Raw genomic sequence first — 21,747 nt, forward strand, 5'->3', positions numbered from 1 at the left:
CCATCAGTGGGGGTCAGTTGGGGGTGATCAAGACAGCAGGGGGCAGTTTGGGGTGAGCAGGCCAGCAGGAGGTGAGGAAGCCAGTTGGGTGGGCAGGTGGGGGCGAGCAGGCCATCAGGGGGCGGGGCAGTTGGGGGTGAGCACTCTGGCACATGGGGCAGTTGGCGGTGATCAGACTGGCTGAGGGGGCATTTGGGGGTGAACAGGCCAGTGGCGGTGGGCAGTAGGAGCGAGCAGGCCAGCAGACAGAGTGGTTAGGGGCAATCAGGCAAGCAGGCAGATGAGCGGTTAGGAGCCAACAGTGCCAAATTGCGAGAGGGATGTCTTATTGGCGGTTTAGCCCTGATCCTTGTAAATCAGCAGTAGAACATCCTTTGAGGGCTCACAGATTATAGTGGGTGCAGGCTGGGCTCAGGGACACGCCCTCCTAAGACATCCCTCCCCCCACCCCCCGTTCATGAATTTTGTGCACCGGGCAACTAGTATCAAAATAAAAAGCTTCTGGACAGCAAAAGAAACCATCAACAAAACAACAAGAAAGCCCACTGCATGGGATAACATATTTGCCATTGTTATCTCCGATAAGGGTTTAATTTCCAAAATTTACAGGGAACTCATACAACTTAACAAAAGGAAGATAAACAGCCCATTCAAAAAATGGGAAAAGGACCTAAATAGACACTTTTCAAAAGAGGACATTAAGAAAGCCAAGAGACGCATGAAAACATGCTCAAAGTCACTTAATCACCCGAGTGATGCAAATCAAAACAACAATGAGGTACCATCACACACCTGTCAGAGTGGCTATCACCAACAAATCAACAAACAACAAGTGCTGGAGAGGATGCGGAGAAAAAGGAACCCTCGTGCACTGCTGGTTGGAATGCACACTGGTGCAGCCACTGTAGAGAACAGTATGGAGTTTCCTCAAAATATTAAAAATAGAACTTCCATTTGACCCAGTGATCCCACTTCTAGGAATGTATCCCAAGAAAACAGAAACGCTAATCAGAAAGGATATATCTGCCCCTATGTTCAGGCTGGCAGGGCAGAGCAGTTGGGGGTAAGATCAGGACATCAGGGGAAGGCAGATAGGGGCAATCATGCAGGCAGGCAGAAGCAGTTAGGGCTATCAGGCAGGCAGGCAGGTGAGCGGTTAGGAGCCAGCGGTCCCAGATTGCGAAAGGGATGCCAGACTACTGGTTTAGGCCCGATCCCATTTCGCAATGGGTACCTGATAGGAGAGGGTCCAGGCTGGGCTGAGGGACACACTCCTCTGTGAACAAATTTTATGCACCAGACCACTAGTTTTAATATAAATAGAATTAATTAAGACTGATTATTTCAGTGCTATTTCCAGTATCCATGCAGTTCCCTCATAATAAACAACTCAATTTCAATGCAGATGAATTGCCCCTAGAGATATCAGTGAGGGTTTGCCTAACATAAGGCTTTGATATTAAAACTGATAAGTGAAAATATCAGACCTGAAAGAGATTATTCTAACAAATTCCATTGGAAAATATGACCTCCAAAACATAAAAGGATTTTTCAAGTACTTCTGCTCTAGTGGTGGGAAACAGGATGAATTTCCCTGCCCCAGTATTCAGTGGCCATTCAAATCCACTATATAGTTTCTTTCCTTTTACAATATAGGGATTTTTAAATATCCATCAATGTAATCTTAAAGGGGCACGAACACTCTTCTCTATTTTGGTTTATCGATTCAAAAGTTCTAAACCAAATGGATTTAAACAATCCATTTTGTTCCTGGATGGCACCAAACCTTTCATATTTTTCTAGGATATGAGAAGTGCTCTATCCAGAATTGGAAAATATACTCACCAGGAGAAAATTGAAATGCCAACATGATTACTAAAAAAAGTAGGCTTTGATAATCAATGAGAAGTTAGCTATTTGATCACCTTAAAAAGTTGCAAATAAACCAGAATGTTTATGACACAGCCCCATAAAGTGTTCAATGAGCAGAACCAGAGAGTCCACTTCCTGGATCCTCCAACTTGAGAAAGAATAGCCTCAACTCCTGAATTTTTAAAATCTTTTACTATTTTTTTAAATTAAATTCTTACCCAAGAATATTTTTTCTATTGATTTTTTCATAGTAAGGAGGAGGGAGGGAGAGAGACAGAGAGAGGGAGAGAAACGTCTATGCTAGGGAGAAACATTTATTGGTCACCTCCTGCTGGTGTCTACACCGGGCCTGGACTGAATCTGTAACCCAGATAATTTCCCTGAACAGGAATCAAACGAGGCCTTTTGGGGTCTGACACTCCAATCACTGACTCATGCTGGCCAGGGCTAAACCCCTTTACTTTTCATTATGGAAGACTGTTCCCTTTTTTCCTTCTGCACCCAAATCAATCAAAAGTAAGTGTGTTGAACAATACATATGAGAATAAGCTCAATCTCCTGGAGCATTTAAGAATATATGCCATTATGAAAGCTCAATTTATCCTTTTGAGAACCAAGAACAATTATTCCTGGAAGGACCAGAGCTGGAGCAGTCCTGACAGCAATACTATACAAAAACCACAACAATGTATGCCCCATGTTACCCACCTCAAGAAGACACAATACACAGGGATACTGTGGATGTCTTGTTTACCTGTGCAGCCTCAGCCAGCTCCTCTTTGTTGAGCAGTGTATTTTAAATACTGCTATGTGGGAAGACAAATGTCAGGAGAGGTTAGACACAGAGGGATCATATGTCCTGGCACTGACTGGGAAGTGGCCACACACAGAGATCATCAAAGCCATTCTTACAGCAGGAACTTTAGAGGGCAATTCTATCTGATGGGCACAATGAATGGGGGGGGGGGGGGGGAGGGCGGAGGGAGAAAATAATGTGTATGTTTATAGATCCTAAATGGATAAGACATGAAGTCTTTCTAAGTAAGGGAGCTGTGTAGGATCAAGACATAAGGCAGAAAAAAAATTTCAGAAACTACAATTTACAAATATGTCTGGAACCTCTGTAGTTTGAAAACATAGATAGATATTAGAAGCACCTGGAGAACTTTGAAAATTACCTGTTCCCATGTTCCTTCCAAAAGTTAGGATTCCTCTTGGTATATGAGATCCTTGTAACAGGTATCTTTTTAGAGTTTCTAATATGATAGTAAGTTGCTACTACATTTGAGAGAGACAGAGCAAGAGCCACAGAGTTGTCTGTGGAACACTGTAACATCATTCTTCCTACTTCCCTAAACCAGAGTTTTCATAGTTAGTGGCAATACATACAAACCTGTCTGTGGCTAGCTTTATTTGCACATTTAAATTGGATTTATTTCGGAAATGTAGCTTATTTGAAATTTCTGTGATTCAGTCTCAGAAAAGGAAAAATTAACCCTAAAATGATGATACCATATTAAGAATCAAGGGCCATCCCAGGACAGTGTTTCTCTGTGGTTAGAATGTCAGACCATGCACTGAAGGTTTTGGGGTTTAATTCCTGGCTAAGAGGCACATAGCTGGATTCCAGATTCCTTTCCAGCCCTTTTGGGTCACATCGGGGAGACAACCAATCTCTGTCTTTCTGTCACATGTATGTTTCTCTCTCTTTCTCTCCCTCTCCCCTCTCTCCCAACCTCTCTCTCTTCTTCCCTCCCTACTTCCCTCCCTCTCTCCCCTTCCTTCTACTCTCTCTAAAAATCAGTGGGAAAAATATTCTGTGAGGATTAACAACAACAAAAGAATCTAGAGCCAGACAACTCTTCTTCAGGTCGTAGCTCTGTATCTTAGTGTGGGACCTTAAAACTTTTTATATAATATCTGATTATAAGTTAACTCATTTATAAAAAGTGGATTAAAATAAAATACCTGCTTGTAATTGTTAAATGATTTGTTACATACAAAATGTCTAAAGACGCCCGTAGAGATAGGCATAGATTAAAGGCCTAGGAAACAACTGAAGCATTTTCAAATAGTAAATGAAAACCCGTTCTATAAAACTTAAGTATCATTTACAGACAAAATATCAGCAAATTGAATACAGCAATATTTTTTAAATTATTATTAAGTAGGATTTTCTGTAATTCTGGGTTGATTCAGCATTTGAACACAAAGATATGTAGTTTAGTACCTTAACAGAGTAAAAGAGAAAATCATATGACCAGCTCAATAAACAGTTATTCATGATAAAATTTTTGTTTGATGACTGAAATGTAAGTAGACACTTAGTTTGATGAAGGACATCATGAAACACAGCAAATAGGATAACTCATGCTATAATTTTGATTGTTTTTCCATTGGATGAGAAAATCTCAGTGCAATAAAGGAAGGAAAAAGAAAAAGCTGAAGGGCAGGAAGGTTTAAGATTGAAAAAGAAAAGTAAAATTGTCTCTATTAGCAAATGGTCTTTGCGCAATAACATATATATATATGTATATGTATATATATACACATTACTGTAAAAGGCAATTATGAGAATTAAAAAGGTATTCATTATAATTATAGGTTACAAGGTCACTATATACTAGTAAAAATAACAAAAACTAAAATTTTATAATTCTTTCACAACAGCTTTTCTAAGGTATATGTAATTCAGGTACAATAAACTTCACGTACTAAACTGTACAAGCCATTTAAATTAGTAATGATATCTTCAATCTGTTTATAGCTAATTGGTGCTGAGTTATAAAAGTGAGTGCCTCTGAAAGCTTTGTGGGGGATTTTATCCACTACATTAAATTATTTTAAGTAGTTTTATACCAAATTTCAACAAATAATATGTTGTTTGCTAATAAAGTGTTCTTAAAGTAATTGAAACAAACCTTACTGTGAGTTTGACAGCAAGGCAATCTATGAGGATATTAGTGAGTTTATTAGAATACTTCCTTTTAGTTGAGTTCTGTATCAGTATCTAGAAATACTGGGAATTCCTAAAAGAATTTGTGCAGTGAGAGAACCTAGGAGGAATGAGGCTAGCCTTTTTTATTTAGACAAATGCCACCTATCTCAGATGTTAGCTTGTTGGTACCACGAGAAAAATTAGTCATCAGATCTAACTGTCTGTTAAATATCTCTTGCATCCAGAGAAAATAAGATAGAGGCAGAGGAAGGAGAACATATTTTGTACAATTTCCTGGACGTCATCTTAGCCTTACTGAATCAGAAGCTAAATGGAGAATTCCAGAAGTCAGAATTGTTAGTGAGAACTCTTGTGATTCTTAAGTAAATTAAGAAAATGCTGTGAAAACTCTTGTGAAAATGCTGATTTCCAAGGTCTTCTAAAAGGAAGCTAATGTTAAGGGTTGTGACTTTAAAGTTAATTGTTTCCCACCCAAAGGTGAAATATGGCCATACTACAGTAGTTACACATTTCCTAACATAGGTCTTTTATGAAACATCCTACATATTAAAAAGGTAATATGTAAATTACCATCACTCTGCTACGCCCACGATTGGGCCAGCAGGAGTCGCAAGGGGCGGGACTCGGGATGGCCAGGGTGGTGATTGGGCTGGCAGGACGCTGAGCTCGCATTGCCATTGGCGGCACGAGCTCAGCGTCTGCGCCATGGCTGTGCTGTGTCACAGAAGGGGCCTCTGGGGCAGTGAGCCAGGTGTTTGGAGGCCCCTGCTGATGAGGCAGTGCAGGCGGGCGGGCGGCGCGGCTCCCCGGGGAGGAGTGTCGCTGCAGTTGGGCCGCAGGAGCTTGCCGCGGTGTCCACAGAGGACGCGGGTTTCCATGCAGCCCGGGCCAGCTGAGGGAGGGCACATGAGGGAGCCGGAAGGCAGGGGAAGAGGTGGGAAGTGAAGGCAAGAACCCGGCCTGGGCTCCAGCCGCTGGAGGACCACGCCCCCGCCCCGCCTCGCCCTAGGGGCCCAGGGACTTTGGAGCTGCCAGCCACACCAGGTCCCAACCAGCGGACAGACAGCCTACACGTGCATGATTTAATCATGCACTGGGCCTCTAGTACTAGAATATTTGCTTTAATAGAGATTAGTAATTCTGGGAGCAAATTGAATAGTACAAAGTCTTGTTATTTTTGGGTCTTGTGATATATTTGCCTCAATTTTAGATTTACAGAATGTATTCTACTAAGATAAAGCTATATTATTCCTTATCTCTGAGACGTCTCTTCAAATATTCATATTACCCAGTAGTGACAGATATGGCCACTACTCTTGGAGGACATTTGGTCCTGTTCAAAATGACCACTGAGACATTTGGTCCATGCTAAAAGTACCTTGATATTTTGTTGTGTCTAGAACATCCATGGAGACAGTTGGTCCATAGTTAATATAAATCCTACTCTTCTACAAGATCTAAGCCCTGACCTATCTACCTGCCCCATGTGTCCTTGCCAGAATGGCTACCAAAGTAAGAAGGGATGTTATTGTCAAAACAGCCACAACACAATCATTGGACCAATACAACATGATAGCATTTTTATGTCTAAATCCTGTAACCCAGAAGTATAAATAAACATTAAGGGCTATTCGAATGCAAGGATAATTTTTTTAGGTTGTATGTTATTGTTTTTAATTGGTTTTTATAGAGAGAGGAAAGGAGAGGGAGAGAGAGACAAATGCCAACCTACAAACTGCGTATGTGCCTTGACTGGGAATCAAGCCAGTGACTTTACAGATCATGGAATGATGATCATAACCAACTGAGCTACAGCAGTCAGGGTAAGTGTATATGTTTTGAAAGTATCAAATTTCAGTGATTTTCTGGTGCGGACCAAATGTCTTCATGGACATTTTGGACAGGACCAAATGTCTATTAATGGTAATTTGGGATAGTGTTAGTAAGATATATGTATATAGCTGCTAAGGGCTTGGCTTGGACACAGAAATTATTCTTGTCATCACCAGCAGGCCCATGTCATTTACTTTAAAGAAAAAAGACTTTATAATTTGAATAAATATCACAAGCTGTTTTCCAAAAGCTGGGCTCAGTCTGTCACTCACATGCATGCTACAGAGGCATCTCCTGTGAGGGAGTAAGGGCATTTTGTGATGCTCAAAGGCTGAGTTTCCTTCATTCAAAATAATGTGTCCTCATTCTAAGGAAGTTCTGAAATTTACAGATGTGTACTTCTTTTTCACGTCCTCCATCCTGCTAGCTAGGATCCTGTAGAATAAAAAGTTTGGTCTTTACATGTTAATTTTTATATATCTTTATATTATCTCAATATCTTGAGATGTCTCAAATATTTATCTTCTTTGGGGTTTCCACAGAAGTAGATTCAGTGGTGAAGATTTTAAATCAATTTGTTGATTTGGGAGACAAATACAGGACACATCAGTAGGCTATTGGGTTCATGAGGCACGAAAATGAAGGGAATAAATGAAAAGTGTGTTTTCTAGCAGGTTAGTTAACACTGTGTGTAAGTGGAGCTCATTCGTTAGTGAGACACTGAAGGTAGTGTGCAACATAAAGGTCATATTAATTCTACTCTAAATGCAGGGAGCTGGCATATTTATATGCCAACCCTCATCAGTCATTGATTGAGAGGTTGACTTTGTGGTGCTTCTGGCACTCTGTGTATATGGGCACAGTATTCAGAGAAAGTCCAATGGTCGCTATCTGCAAAGAGCTGCAGATAGCGACCATTGGAAGTAGAACTCCATGAACTGATACGTAGAGCCCAAAAGGATAAGAGGAGGGCATCAAAGTACTATGTGGGAGTGGCAATATTATATCTAGTATCTGGAATTCAGAAGTTAGTTTTTGAGATACAACTATGGAATTATCGATGTAAAATGGAATTAAAATGCATGAGACTGGATAAGATCACTTAGGGAAATAGAAAAGAGAAGAGGACTGTACATTGAGTACCAGCACAGAAATAACAAATGAAATCAGTAAAAGAAACCAATAAGGAACAAGAGATGATAAAGGAGAAAAAAACAAAAGAGTGGGATATCATTGAAGCCAAGTTTTAAAGAGTGCATCAAGAAAGAAAGGACTAATAAACTGAAAAATGCCACTGACTGGGAGAATACAATGAGATGTGAGAATCCACTCTATATTTCCATACAGGTTTCACTACTGACCTTTACAAGAGTTAGTAGATTGTAAACATGAAAACTTGATTGAATGGGATCAAGAAGAAATTGGCAAATGAGAAATTAGCAAACATCGACAACATTTTTAAGGCATTTTGCTGCATTTAGAAGAAATGGCACACTAGCTAGCAGGGAAAATGGAGTTAAGAAAATGTTTAAAATATGGATAAAAGCATCCCATTGTATTCTGACTGCAAAGATATAGGGTAGAGGAAAAAGTAATCATGTAGAAGAGATGGGATGTTCTTGAGGTGAGAAGAAATGAGAGTTAATGTGTCTATGGTAACAGAGAATACAGATACAGGTTCTGGTGAGGACATACGGTAGGGGTAGTCTGTGGAAATTCTCATTAGAACGCTTCAGTTTTCCTCAGTAATGCAAGTAATAAAGCCAGTAGGAGAGACTGAAAATAAGGCTCGATCTTTGGGGAGGATTGGAGACATGAAAGAGTGTCATGATCATCTAGAAGAGAGCAAGAGCCATTGGATTAAGAAATATAGTATAATATGAAGGATATTTATGCTTTATGCTCTCTTGAGTTTTGTGAGAAAAAACTATTTTGAGCATATATAGTGGTTGTAGAATTATCCCCATAACCATATTATACTATGTGAGCACAGGCACATTTTAGGCAGAAGGTGTGATTTAACCATGGGTGTAATTTGGCCAGGTGAGCAGGATAAAATCAGAGAGTTGAGATGTGTGTATGTGTGTGTGTAAATATATATATATGGAAGTAGTGAAAATCATTGGCCATGAATGTAAAACTGAGTAAAGAAGGAAGACATTAATTAGGGAGGGACAGTGCAAAAGTGGAACAATCCATATTTTTGAGATCCAGGTGTGATCAGAACTTCATTGGGTTTGATATGGTAGAGCAAGTTAGCATGAAATATATAGTAAGTATCTATCAAAAATTTAGATGTGTGAAATTGAGATATAGAGAGATTCTAGTTTTTTGAAAATGACATCATCTAGATATAACCATCCATTTTTCCTCACATTTTATGCTGGGAAAAAAAAATGACCTTTATTAAAGCAAACACTTGGGTTGCACCAGACCAAGCTTCAGTCTTATGGAAAAGAGGTTCCTGGTTATGTCAAGGAAACATGGGTTCTGTCCGAAGAAAATGTGTTAATAAATAGGCTATTAAATGACATGTAACTGTTGACTTTTTTCTCTTTGAATGTCCACCCCCTTCCACATCCACAGATTGAAGTTGGTCCAGAGCTGACATGGGCTTCCTGGAGTGGGGTGTGGAGGGGGCATATCTTTTGCAACATCATAATCAATGTGAGTTACCTAATACATTGACTGGACCAGAATGAGTACACTTCCCCCTTTCCCATCCCTTCACACACATGCATAATGCATACATACACATTCACTGAGATCAAGTATTCTCAAAAGCAGTGTAGGGTTTTTGTTTTTTGTTTTAGATTTTTCACTTTTTTATTGTTTTCTAAAACTCTATGAGAAAACTTATGATGACATTTTATTAAGAAAAAATAGAAACTGTGAACTCCTAAATTATGGGTTGTTTACTATTTCAGTAACTTAATTTGTATTTATTAATGGGAATTTTTTTGAAAGTTCATGTTTTTCTCAGTATCTGCACATGATCCTATTATTTATTAAAGATATTAAATGGCACTGGATTTGAAGTCTACTATGTTTAAAATTTTCATGCCTTTCAATAAATGATCCTTATTACACAACATTTTACTTGGGCAGAAAAACAAAGCATGCTGTTGACACTATGTTATGCTCTTCATACAGAAGAAATGTTCTAAATTTGCATGGGGAACTATGTGTTAAGGAAAGATTACAATGACATAAGAAAATAAACATCAATTTTAAATTAACTATTTCTCAGCCAAGTCAATTAATATTGATTGGCCCCATCAGAATCCCTAAGACAGAATTTCTTTCACCCATCTTCCTTCTCAGGTATCTGATGGTTTCTTCTTAAGACTCTTTTACCTGAGCTTAGATGGTGTAGCTCATTGATTAAGCTTCGACCTAGGAACTAGACAGTGATGGCGAACCTATGACACGTGTGTCAGCACTGACACGAGTAGCCATTTCTGATGACACGCAGCTGCTGAGGTGGCCGCATGCCGAGGATGAAACATTTGCTGCTCTTGAGGATGCAACATTTGCAAAATAATGTTTTTCCTTCAAAGTGACACACTACCTGAGTTATGCTCAGTTTTTTGGCGAAGTTTGACACACCAAGCTCAAAAGGTTGCCCATCACTGAACTAGGAGGTCAGGGTTTGATTCCTGGTCATGACACCTGCTGGGTTGTAGGCTCCATCCATAATGGCTGATAAGTGATTTTCTCTCATCACTGATGGTTCTATCTTTCACTCCCTCTTTCTTCCCCTCTATAAAATAAATTTAAAAATATATATTTTTTAAAATGCAAGTAATATGATAATCCTTTATGTCAGCAGCAAAACACTAAATTCACCAAATAAAACAAAATCAAGAAACAGTTTTTAATTCTCCAGATTATTCCCAGGACCTTGCTTTAGAGCTGCCACTGTACTGTCAGTGTTATACTTGAGATCCTAATCGAGGGCAATAATACCTGGTCAAAATCACTTAAATATGAAAAAATTAATCAGTGCTTCTTTAATTAGCTGTTTGTTGTAATTGTGTGCCACTTGTCAGGAATACCTTATTCGGAAATTGAAGGGCCAGCATAAACTTTAAGGAAGATAACTTGGTACCAAGAGTATCAATGAGTTTCATCCTTAAAAAGGCCTTGATATATCGGGATCAGAGCTGGCAAATATCAAATCAGATTATCAAGAAATACCAGACCTAAAAGAGACCATGTCACCTCACACTTTGTATTTAACAACCATGGAATGTGAGCCCCATAAAGGAAAGAATTCAAAGTTTAAATTAACAAAACTATTAAAACTATTGTCCATTCTAGCCTACCATTGTGTCTCTACTTCTGTAATGTGAGAAATGAGGAGAATCCATCCACAATTAAAATGTTAAAAAGGTATTTGTAATTTGCTCAGTTTCACTTACCAGGTTAAGTTTCACAAACTTAATAAAAATCAGTTACACCAGTTGTTTTCCACATATTCTAGGATATAGGAAGTGTTTCATCCAAGACCAGAATGAAGAGGACGTGCAAAGAAAATGATGAAAATAGCTTTCATCCATGAGGAGAAGGGAGGCATTTTGTTATGTCTCTGAATGAAACATTTAGAATAATTTATAATTCATGAAAGGGATAATCCACAGTCTATATAAGATAAATTTCTTACTGGTATAGGAACTGTCCAGTCCTTGCTTTCCCAGTCACTATGTCAACTCATAGGGAACCTAGCTATCCTTAAGGAACGGTGCTTATTTAGAGCAGTGCTCACAGCAATGCTACATGTCAGGGCTGCCTCCCTAGATTTTCCCACCTGATCTACCTGAACCATAGAAATAACAGCGAGGGCAGGCCAACTGCTTTTCATTCAATTAAGTCACTGTTTTGACTATATAAGTGAGGAGCTTAATGGGGAATACAGAAGACCCAGGGCAGACAAAGCACAGAGGTATTCTGTGTGCTCACTTGTGGCTATAAAGTAGATCATGAGAGATATTTCAGAAAGCCTTCTCAATAGATCATCCCTCAGGAGGAATCTTAGGGACAGCTTGATCTGATAAACTCAGATATGGGAAAGGAAGATTATAATATAACATATTATAGATTCTAAGATATGTGAAAATTTTCAAACAATTAAATTAGGAAGGAAAAAGAATTTAATCAGGAAAATGAAGAGTAATTTTACTTATATATTCAATTGCTTTTTAATGCCAGAATTGCCTTATACTCAAATTGAAACCTTTCATTGTTAAATTGTGTTGTTGTGTTTCGTTTGTGTTTACTTCAGGAAAATTGCAGATTTAAAATTATCCTATATAATAAAAGGGTAATTTGCAAATCGACCAAATGGTGAAATGACTGGTTGCTATGCGCACTGATCACCAGGGGGTAGATACTCATAGCAGGAGCTTCCCCTTGGTGGTCAGTGCACTCCCACAGCGGGAGCTCCACTCACCCAGAAGCCCTGAGCAGGCTCAGGGCTGGGGAGCTCAGTGGTGGAGGTGGGAGCTTCCCCAACCTCTGCAGCAGCACTAAGGATGTCCGACTGCTGGCTTTGGCCCACTCACCACGAGGAGCAGACTTATACTGCCAGTCGGACATCCCCTGTGGGCTCCTGGACTGTGAGACGGCACAGGCTGGGATGAGAAACCCTCCCTCCCCAAGTGTATGAATTTTGTGCCCATGGTCTCTAGTAAGAAATAATAGAGTGATATCCAGTTTGACTAGTTTTCCCTAATGTTTACATCTTGTGAGACTCTTGTACAGTAATTCAATTAGAACTTGACACTCGCCTTGGTGTTCAGCCTCACCACTAAGACTGTGTAACAAGTGCTTATAAATGAGGCTTGGGCAATGATAGATTTTATAATTTGCCTAATGAGTCTCAGGACAATCCAGCTTTGGCAAGCCTGGGCCACAGCGTAGGATATGAATTTCTCAGTAGAGAGAAAGGGCTGGGGAATGAAATTAGAACTGTCTGCACTTAAGTGGTATAGTTGGTAGACATTTGGCATTATGATTCTGCCTGCCTATTTTCAGAGTAAAGGAACCCAGGTTTTGCCCTAGCTGGTTTGGCACAGTGAACAGAGAGTCAGCCTGCGAACTGAAGGGTCTCAGGTTCAATTCTGGCCAAGGGCACATGCACAGGTTGCGAGTTCAATCCCCAGTAGGGGCATGCAGTAGGCAGCCAATCAATGATTCTCTCTCATCTTTCATGTTTCTGTCTTCTTCTCCCTTCCTCTCTGAAATAAATAAAAAATATTTTTTTAAAAAGTATGAAACCTTGGTTTTAGAAACAAAAATCTAAGATTAGTAATTTTATGTCAATTTAATTGAAGGAACTATGTGGTAAAGGAAACACATAGCAGTAAAGTGACTATTATTCTCCCTAGCTCTTTCAGTTATTTCTGTAGATACCATCAGAGTTGTCTGGGGTAGACCAGTCCTTCCCATGTAGGATATTTTAGGGAAAAGTAAACTTGAAGCCCAGAGTGGAAGTTGCTGGGTAGCAATTTATATTGTAAACACCCACATACGCGCGTGAGCACGTGTGTATACACACACACACACACACACACACACACACACACACACAAACACACACACAAGCTAGCACCCACTTATGCAACATAGATATATTGACAACATGCTTCTGAAGAACAAATGGATCAATGAATGGGTTAATGAGGAAATCAAAAGTACCTTGAAAAAATGAAACTGGAAAAACAGTGTACCAATATGTATGGCATGGAGCGAAAGCAGTTTTAAGAGGGAAGTTTATAGAGATAAAAAGAAAACTACAATAAGGAAGAAGAAATATTTCAATTATATAACCTATGTTACACTTCAAAGAACTAAAAAAGGAAAAACATATGAGGCCAAAGTTAGTAGAAGGGAGGGAAAAAACAAAGGACAGCAAATATAAATAAAATGGGCCCCAGAAACAAACAATATAAAACATCAGTGCAACTAAGACTTGATATTTTGACACAATAAATAGAATTGACAAATCTTTAGCAATACAAATAATGAAGAGAATATATATAATAATATATATTGAAATATATATGTATATATACCAATACCATGTGCTTATGAGTATTGTAGCTATTTAGCAGTACATATGAAGTAGTACTTGGGGCAGAGGGAATCAGGTATTTTGGTTTTTACAAATTGTTTTAGCCAGTTTAGTACTTTATAATTCCATATAAAATTAACCTTTTGCACTCGGATGTCGAGTGTGACTCGACATGGTTAGCATTAGAATAAAGAGAAAAAAAGCAAGCGAGTGCAAAGGGTTAAAGATAAATATGCTTTTATTTACAAAAAAAAAGAAGGATTATGAAAAAAGAAGTGGTTTTTTTTTTTCTTACTCCATGGGTCACTTTAACAAAAATTGACATCTTTACTATTTTGAACTTTCCAACCATGAACAACAAATGTCTCTCTGTTTATTTAGATATTTTTGTAGTTCTCACAAGTGAAATTTCATGGTGTAGAACAATCAACTCTTGTTGTGACAATTAGAGATTTCAGGCCCTGGACAAGTTTAATTCAAGTGCCCTTGCCTACATTTGTATTGATGGTTATGTGAGGCAGCTTTTACTAGGTGTACCAGTTAAGAATGTGGATTTTCTTCAATAGATGGAGTTACACATATGTTGATATATATGAGATTTGATATACACCATGCATTACTGGGTGTGTCAATACAATATTTTGTTGTATTGACAACAAGCTTCAAAACTTCATATATCAATTTGCTGAAGGTGTTAACATCATAGATATTTTTATGCTTAAAAATGTCAAAACTTGTGCCAAAAAAAGAGCATTTGCAGGAAGTTTTAGTTCATTACTTTATTTTGGAGAAAAGTGATGCTGAATACTTTTGGAAGCTTATTGTGAACGCTGGTTTAAATGTTTTAAAATTGATGATTTTGATGTGAAAGACAAAGACGTCCAGGTCAACTGAAAAAGTTTGAAGACCAACAATTATAAGCATTATTGGATGAAGATGCGTGTCAAACTTCCAAACACCTTGCAGAAAGATTAAATGTTGGTCAGCAAACAATTTCTGATCATTTACAAGCAATGGGAAAGATTTTAAAGGTAGGAAAGTGGGTTTCACATCAGTTGAACAAAAGACAAATGGAAAACTGAAACGTCATCTGTAAAATGTTGCATCAAAGGCACATAAGAAACTCTTTTTTGCATCAAATTGTGACTGGCAATGAAAAGTGGATTTATTTTGAGAATCCCAAATGCACAAAATCATGGGTTGATCCAGGTCAACAATCAACATCGACTGCAAGGACAAATCACTTCAGAAAGAAGACAATGTTTGTGGGATCAGGAAGGTGTGATGTATTATGAGCTTCTAAAACCAGGTGAAACCATTAGTACTGATCACTGCCAACAGTAAATAATCAATCTGAACCACGCTTTGATCGTGAATCGACAAGAATGGGCCAGAAGACACGGCTAAGTAATTTTGCTTCATGATAAGGCACCATCACACACATCACAAACCCGTAAAAGACACTTTAAAAGATCTTGCCTGGGAAGTATTAACCCATCCTCTGTATTCACCAGACTTTGCTTCTTCAGATTACCACTTGTTCCGATCAATGGCACACGCACTTCTTGAGCAGGACTTGAAAACATACAAAGTGGAAAATTGGGTCTCTGAATGGTTTGCCTCAAAACAAGAAAAGTTCTATTGGGACAGTATCCAGAAATTAACTGAAAGATGGGGAAATGTGTAGCTAGCGATGGATATTACTTTGAATAAAGCACTTGTGATGTTTCTCTTGAAATTATCATGTTTTCTTTGATTACAAAATCTGCTTTTATTAACCGGCACACCCAATAATGCATGGTGTATGATCCTTGTACAGGAAGGTCCTTGTGAGAAGAAGTGGGAGCAATGAACACAGTTGCCAGTGGTCTTGATCCAGCATCTAGAAGGGTTCAGGAATTGAGAAGGTGCTGTGTATAAATTAAATAAGAGTCCAGAGACGAAACATAATTTTGGAAGGCATTATGGGGAGCCATAGAAGACTTATCTAAAGGAACTAAGTTCTCTCTTGTCTCAGGACCCCTTGCTATTTATTAACACAAATTGTCCTAAGGCAAGGTAGATATCAACATCAGAGTGTAGGGTTAGGTATACAGAATCCATTGTCAGACCAGGGAAAAACTGCCTACGACTATTCAGGTGTTTGGCCAGTAGGAGGCAATAACATGTAGATTGAAATGCCCTTAGCTGTGTGACAGCAAGCAATCATTTTATGCTTACTTTTCAGGTTTGGAGAAATGCCCTTAGCCATTTCCAGATGATTCAGCCCTGCTGATATGCTGGAATTGGCTTATGGCACAAAGTAAAGGCCATAAAGTGTGTAAGTATGACAAAGGTGGTTGAGCTCTCTGCTTGGTTTAGGACACACGATTTTTGTGTTACGGCAACCTGTGCCTCCACGCATATGAGTTCTGTAATAAACTGATACCCAGTAGTCAATAATGGCCATTTCTTTCATCATACAGATGGAAAACACCTCTTATGAATATCTCCATCAAGACACTTAGTTCCCTGTATTTTTGGTACGTATTTCACTGTAATATTCTAAGCTTTTTGGTGATACCCAGAATGGTGCCATATGCATAATTGATTCACTAGTACTTGCATAAATGGAAAACATTAAGTTGGACAAGATTTCCGGTTATGTACTAACCAAGTGTCATAAGTTTGAATAATGAGAGTGTTTTGGTGTTCATCACCAAACCACAAAACTACTTCATAGTCCATATCCTGTAGAGTTTGTTGATAGTTGCTCTACACATGTGTTAGAGGATGTTTGTAAAGGCACAAGCAGGTTCAGAACCGCCTAGGTCTCAGGGAGCATGGTGGGATGGATAGCAATAATGGCTGTGCATGCAGAAATGTAGTTTGAGTAAGAGAGTACCCAGGAAGTTTTCTGCTCTTATCTGAATCTTTTTTTGTTTATTAATTAAGGTATTACATATGTGTCCTTATGTCCCCATTGCCCCCCACCCCCACTATCATGCCCTAACCCCCCTGGTGTCTGTGTCCATTGGGTAGGCTTATATGCATGCATTCAAGTCCATTGGTTGAGCTCTCCCCCTTACCCCCACCCTCCCCTACCTTCCCTCTGAGGTTTGACAGTCTGATCAATGTTTCTCTGTCTCTGGATCTGAATAAAGCTCAGAGTGTCAGACTGAGAAATGGAGGGAACATTTTACTGTCTATTACTGTTTAGGAATTAGGAATGTTAACGTAGGTAAAATTAGATTATTTAGCAAAATGTTAAGATATATTGTTGCTTTGTTTTGCTGCCATTTTCTCCTTATAATAGTAAAAACATGATTTTTTAAGGTGAAAGATTCAGAAAGTTGGAAAAGTAAACATATTTTTACCAAAAGGCAATCATTTTAGCATTTATTGTCTTCTATGAATTTTTTGTTAAAATTATTAATATTAAAATATATAGCCTCCTATTATGATAAGAGTGATTAATTGGTCTAAAGTATTTTATATGTAACTAATTCATTACCACATACATGGTCTTCCTCCACTAGATCATGTCTCTCTCACCCCCCATTACCAGAAGACATCACCAAATTGAATTTTCTGTTTGTTACTTCCTGTATTCATATATAAGTTCAGTGCAGATCAATACATATATTCACTATAAATATGTGTATTTATGTATTTCATACTTATACATGGATTTATATATTTAGTTTTCAATATCATGATATATGTGTGTATTTACGTATGTCATATTTATGCATGTCTTTAGATATACATTTATATACATTTTACCTATATTACCTCTTATTTATATAGGATCATTCATTTTTAACATTAAATTGATAAATAGATATCTTACACAAAGAATAATATCTTACACAAACAGTAATATACATATTCTTCATGACTTCCTCTTTATACTTATTTGTGAATTTATAAACACTGATATTTAGAGCTATATTTAGTTCATTTATTTTCACTTCTGTGTAACATTCCACTATATGAATATATGAGTATTATTCATTTTGAACATTAAATTGATAATTGGGTGTTACGTTTTTTCCATTTCTTTCATGAGGATGAATAAAACATCCTTTTCTCTTTATTATATGTCTGTTCACAAGAGAATCTCATTGTGAATTAGTGCAAACTTGATGTAAAAAGATATGATTACTATTATCTTGTAAATAATGTAGGTTATGGCAAGTTGTTTTGCCTTTCTGGCTAGATTCTCTTTGTTGAACTTGGTTGAAGAAATTACATACTTTTATTTATGAAGACCATTCTATTGTATATTCTGTTTGTGAAATTTTCAATAAAAATAGGTGCAGATCTTCTTGAGCTTGGATTACCCAGCAGTTGCTTTACTGAACAACCAAAATACAAGCAAGAAAGGGAAAAAATAGATAAGTTGGAATTCATTAAATTTGTAAAAATTGCAGCAAATGGTACATCAATAACGTAAAAAAGACAACTTGAAAACCAGGGAAAACATTTGCAAATCATCCTATATAATAAAAGGGTAATATGCAAATTGACCATAATGGAGTAATTACCTGGAATGCTTCCACAGGGGGAGCGCGGCTCAGCCAGAAGCTGGCCTCTCCTTCCTCCGTAGCAGTGCTGAGGTTGTACGACTAAAGGCATAGGCATGTGGGGAATGGGCTTAAACCTTAGACATCCCCTGAGGGCTCTCAGATTTCCAGAGGGATGTCTGACTGCCAGAGTCAGCCCGATCCCATGGGGAGCGGGCCTAAAACGCAGGGCAGGTTTATATCCACTGAGGGATCCTGGTCTTTGAGAGGGCTCAGATCAGGCTAAGGGATCCCCCAAAGTGCATGAATATTTGTGCACAAAGTCTCTAGTATATTTAATAAGGGCCTTGGATCTAGATTATATAAAGTACACTAACAGCCTATGTCTTGCCTGATTTGTGAATGACAAAGATGTAAATTTGCCCCAAGCCTCAGAAATCAAAAAATACCTTTGAATAGACTTTGCACTTCATGCAATTATAGACATGACCTATGTTTTAGAATACAAATCCATACTGCTTAATATTGATGATTGAATGATTGACCTGGGGTATTTGTTAGAGCACACGTCCTAGATCCCGCTTCTAGAGGTTTTGATTCTTTCAGATAAAGAGGAGCCCAAGTGTCTGTACTTTTATTGAACAGCCCAGAAATATGTTGTTTTCTTCATCTTTGAATGCATTTACTTGTAGTTACCAAAAGTATTCATGTGCTTTAACCGACTAATCAACGAGAAGGGTTATTTTAATAAAGATAATATTATTTAACATTGTATTGGTTGAAATATTTATGATTTTAAATTGCATTAGGTTTTATATTATCAAACACATGATTGGGGGTAGTTTTTCACTTACTATTTAATAATTGAACAGAGAAAGAAAACAAATCAAAGGTTCTTAAGAGTTGGGAAACAACTTTCAACACCCTATATCCCATCTTGTATACCATGGAAGGCTTTGTCTGGTCACCTAGGAGTTTAAAACCCTGATTTGAAAGACTCTGGCTGTAGAATCCACTGCAAAATACGATTGCCTTAAAAGCCATCAGATTGTTTAGCTCAGGCAGAATCAGCATTTTCCATAATGGTTAAAACTACCATGAAAATCTGTACTTCTGTAAAGAAAAAGAGAAAGAGAAATTATTATAAACAGCATTTAAAATTGCCTGGGTATTGCACTAACTACTTCTAAATAATGAGCACAGTGTAGAGAGACTGTTGATCCACCTCCACAAACAGTTTGGGCCCACGTGCTTCCCAGTCCTGCACAGATCCTTTCCTGATCTGGGGCTAGGTGACTCTTCCTACAATGTACTATTTCTTTAAGTAGTAATTAACTTCTTCAGGTTACAAGACTTTATGCAAGGCATATTTTGTGGCATTAAAAAAGACATTGTCTTTTCTGACTACCATGTCTCTCTTTATTAAAAAAAAAATCAATAAGAAATAGTTTGGTATTTTCACAGGGGAGATTGGTGATTACTACATGGTCAGTCCTGGCTCAATCTTGGAACCCACCCAGACTGGAGAGAGGAGAGTTTTGTTTTGTTGGTTCTCTAGAAGTAGAAGCCAATTCTAGGATTAAATAAGAGGAAATAAATTTGTGCGAAAATAAGGAGGTAGGTAGGAAGGTTGGCTGAACCTTTATGTATTTATTTTTAATCCTCACCTGAGGATATTTTTTCCATTGATTTTTAAAGAGTAGAAGAGAGAGGGAAAGACAGAGAGAAATACTGATGTGAGAGAAACACATTGATTGGTTGATTCCTTCATGAGCCCTGACCACGTCCCGGGCAGGGGAGGAGCCTGCAACCAAGGTACATGCCCTTGACTAGAATCTAATCTGGGACCCTTTGTTCCGCAGTCTGATTCCCTATGCACTGAGCCAAACCGGCTAGGGCTGGCTGAACCTTGAGACTGCAAACTCCTTTGGAGTGAAGCATATAGGAAAGGAGGTTGGATGGAAGTGTCCTGGATTGCCCTGCTCTCTAAGGGAGGTTCTCAGTCTATCATGGAGGATAGGTGATAAGGTGGACTATCAGAGGAGTCCCTTCCTAGCATGAATAGGCTCATTGTGATGGATTTCAAATTTCTCTAGTCACGTAGGTTTTCTTGCTCAATTATGCTCCCTGTAGCTTGACGCTACATTACAGAGATTATCAATTATCATGTGGACTTCAGCATTCAATATAGACTGCTATCAGTAAGTCATAATGATAAAATTAGGTTAATTGATTTGTACATTTGCTGAATGTCCAGCACTTATAATGAGAGGTCAAATACAAAACTGCTTTAGCAAATGATGACTCCCAGGAAAGGTACCAGTGTGTTTCTGTGGCATTTACTGAAATCGAACAAATTCTTTTTCCATATATACTGTGCCCAGGCTGTCCAAAACGTGCATTTTCCTATTTTTTTTATGGTTTCTTCATTATTTTGAAAGAGCCAATATTCAGCCTTGTGTTCTTACAACATTGCTCTGCAGAAAAGGCATCTATTGTAGTAAGTTCGACCATCGGTTCCGCAGATTGGATCCATTTTGGTCCCGCAATTATATAATTGATGCTTATATAATCTACAGTCTGGCTGTTGAACATAAAGAAGAACATAAAATTTTTCAGATAATGTAATTTTTTCAATAAAATGTTCTTTAATCTTAGTATAAGATATGCATCAAAATGGAATGAACATATTCTATATTTAGGTTCGAAAATAAACCATCCAATTAGTCATAAAATATTAACATATTTTTACAAACCCAGTATCTTTTTTAAAAATCAGACAAATTGCTGAATGTGTTTGTATTATGTAGCCACTCTCATCTCACTTCTCTTATCTGCCCCAGATTTCCCCATTTTATACCATAAGGAATGGTACAATGTAATTTTAATAATTTATATTTCTCAATGGTCTTACTATTATGGAATCAGATACATTCAGATTATCATCACATACACACACACACACACACACACACACACACATATATACATATTTATATATATACACATCCTATATAATAAAAGGATAATATGTAAATTGACTGAATGGCAGAAGGACTGGTTGCAATGATGTGCAATGACCACCAGGAAGCTGATGCTCAATGGAGAACCTGCTCCCTGGTGGTCAGTGCACTCCAACAGGAGGAGCACCACTCAGCCAGAAGCTGGGCTGAAGGCTGGTGAGCACAGCAGTGGTGGCAGGAGCCTCTTCCATCTCCATGGCAGCGCTAAGGATGTCTAACTGCCAGCTTTGGTATACTCCCCACAGGGGAGCAGGCCTAAGCCATCAGTTGGACATCTCTCAAGGTCTCCCAGACTGAGAAAGTGCACAGGCAAGGATGAGGGAACCCCGCCCCCGCCCCGACCCTGCAGTGTGCGAATGTCCTGCACTGGTCTTCTATTATATTAGTACTAGAGGCCTGGTGCACAAAATTTGTGCATTGGTGTGGGGGCGTGTCCCCAGCCCAGCCTGCACCCTCTGGACCCCGCAAGGGATGTCC

General features: G+C 38.4%; 1 long non-coding RNA gene across 1 annotated transcript in view; it reads left to right on the top strand.

The window, feature by feature from the left end:
- Positions 1 to 21,747, top strand: part of LOC114231677 (uncharacterized) — a 315,772-nt gene that overhangs the window by 134,122 nt on the left and 159,903 nt on the right. Inside the window, exon 2 of the long non-coding RNA XR_008556400.1 lies at positions 16,205 to 16,261. This is a non-coding gene — a long non-coding RNA (uncharacterized LOC114231677). The remainder of the gene's footprint in view (positions 1 to 16,204; positions 16,262 to 21,747) is intronic.

Source organism: Eptesicus fuscus, chromosome 6 (assembly GCF_027574615.1).
Source record: "Eptesicus fuscus isolate TK198812 chromosome 6, DD_ASM_mEF_20220401, whole genome shotgun sequence".
NCBI classification, from domain to species: Eukaryota; Metazoa; Chordata; class Mammalia; order Chiroptera; family Vespertilionidae; genus Eptesicus; species Eptesicus fuscus.